We start from the raw sequence: 2195 nt of genomic DNA, 5'->3' as shown, positions 1-2195 counted from the left end.
AGCTGGTGTGCTAACACTCGGCACTCGAACAGCCGTGGTGAGGCGTCGAGAACAGTGCTGACCTGGCCGTGGTGGGGCGAGGAAGCACTGAGTTCGATCTGGTGTGACCGAAGAGCAGAAAATCTCAAAGGCTAGGTAGCGCCCGGCGACAGAAGCTAAATAAGATCTGTCTGTGGACAGTTTAGCTAGCTAGCCAAGGACGCGAGATACGCTCCGAGAGAGAAGAGGTGTTTGAATGACGTGGTGCCGTCCGCATGGGCTATTTAAGGTAGGTGGTACTACCGGGAGCGGACGGACATGTTTCACCAGCCAATCAGGATTGGCGTAATGAGATTAATGCTTCTGAGGTCTGCAGCTGGGGCGTGCATCCCATAGTGAGACATCGAACGAAATATTATGAAAGAGAACTCACAGTTATGTCAAACTCACAAAGTTTTGTGCTTTCATTGTCGTCTATTTCAGTGATAAGGCCATCCACTCTGTCTTGAAGCTCTGGGAAAAATGTAAATTACATTTAGTCATTAGTGATTTAATTTCTCATAATTTCACTCTGCATTGGTATATTGCCATTTAGAATAGACTGACCTTTTAGACGTTCACTATTGGTCTCATTGGCAGGCTTTTTCTCAAGGTCCCATATTTCATTCTGCACTTCGATAATTGTTAAAACTGAAACAAACATGCAAAGTGTTTGATTGAATTTATTGCCTCTAATAGTAATAATCCAAGATACATTAACTGGGAATCAACAAGTTTTTGTGATATTTGAAACGGGACTTTCTCCTTGGCAATAAGCTGGTGGATAATACTTAAAACACTGGTGGATTTGGGGTGTTAAGAAAATAGCAAAAGGATACAAATTCCCTAATAGAATTGAAATAACTTTTATTTATTTATTTTTACAAAAGATTATTGACTGGGCATATGAAGCATAGTGATTGAGATTGACTTTATTACTCTAATCCCAAAAGGAAATAGCAGTGTGACTACAGAATCCCCATCATGTTGCCGAAAGAAAGAAAGTGTTTAAATGAGTATCAGACTTGGCTTCAGAGTTTGGTGCATTTCATCTGAAATAGGCGTTCTCAAACAAAAACCATCAGAACAAACATGGAAAACAGAATTAGGTATCTATGGAAAATATTCTCTTGAAGATTTTTGCATTTCCTTGTTCATATAAGGTGTTTTTTTTTTTTTTTTTTTTCCAGTCTAATAGTTAAATCTTCAATATTTTTATGTCAGCGAAAGTTTGACGATCTGTGAACTAATACATTTTCATCATTTCAACTTTCATCTAATGTGCTCACTTGTTTGGGGGTTTGCAATCAGTCTCTCTATGTCTGCAGTGTTGGAGTTCAGGTCCTCTTGCTTCTTCTCCAGTTGCTTCTGCAGCGCTGTAAAGAGAAAAAAGTGACGATGGTCATGACTGGAAAAGTCAAAAAAGATGTTCGGCGTGATCACTGTTACTCACCTGAAATCTTATCAGTGTCGTCTGTGGTGGAGATCTGTCCTTCGCGTCTTCAGTTCATCATGAGGTATTATGTTCCGAACTGACCCAAAGAAAAACGACCACACACTACACTAGCAGTTATACTTCTGGAATGAACCGAAACAATAAGTAACTAAGAGACACTTCTCATGTAAAATAAAGAGATTAATTCTTCTAAAACTATATATTCATCGCCATGCACCACAAACTGGTTCCTTGTGGAGCTCAGACGCAAGCCCCACAGAAAAGAGGGACAACTTTGACTGCATGTGTCCTGACCCAAGATGACACTGGTTGCCATCAAACAGCAGCATGAGTGGGGTACTCAGCTGGCTGCTAGAATTTTAGCAGAATTGGGGCAGTGTCTCGTGGTCTAGAGGTTAAGAGGGTGACACTGAGTGACTTGGCCCCCCTTGCTGCCGTAGTTTCCACGATTCAGGACACATGTGCCCCCTCTACTTCAATTTGACATTGGTTTGGTATTTGTGAACTGGTGCTTTGTATCGTGAAATTAATTCTTTATTTATCCCTCAAGGCTTAATGTTTTTTTACAGATGTTTTTACATGCATTCTACCCTGTATACAACCACACACAGAAATGCAGCCACAGAAAGCGGCACCCTGGGAGTAGTTAGGGGTTCTGTACCGTGTTCAAGGGCCTCGGCAGTGCCCATGAGGTAAACTGGAATCTCTTCAGCTACCAGTC

General features: G+C 41.4%; 1 long non-coding RNA gene across 1 annotated transcript; it reads right to left on the bottom strand.

Annotated features, from left to right (window-relative positions):
* Window positions 1-438: 438 nt before the first annotated feature.
* LOC113745329 (uncharacterized) lies at window positions 439-1539 on the bottom strand. Its single transcript, XR_003462100.1, has 4 exons — window positions 1472-1539; window positions 1308-1394; window positions 586-669; window positions 439-492 (listed from the first exon to the last, which is right to left on the bottom strand). It is a non-coding gene; the product is annotated as an uncharacterized LOC113745329 (long non-coding RNA).
* Window positions 1540-2195: the final 656 nt, after the last annotated feature.

The sequence above is a fragment of the Larimichthys crocea genome, unplaced genomic scaffold (assembly GCF_000972845.2).
Source record: "Larimichthys crocea isolate SSNF unplaced genomic scaffold, L_crocea_2.0 scaffold653, whole genome shotgun sequence".
Classification (NCBI taxonomy): domain Eukaryota; kingdom Metazoa; phylum Chordata; class Actinopteri; family Sciaenidae; genus Larimichthys; species Larimichthys crocea.
Note: the sequence above shows the minus strand (reverse complement) of the source record. Positions and strands in the feature narration are given on the sequence as shown.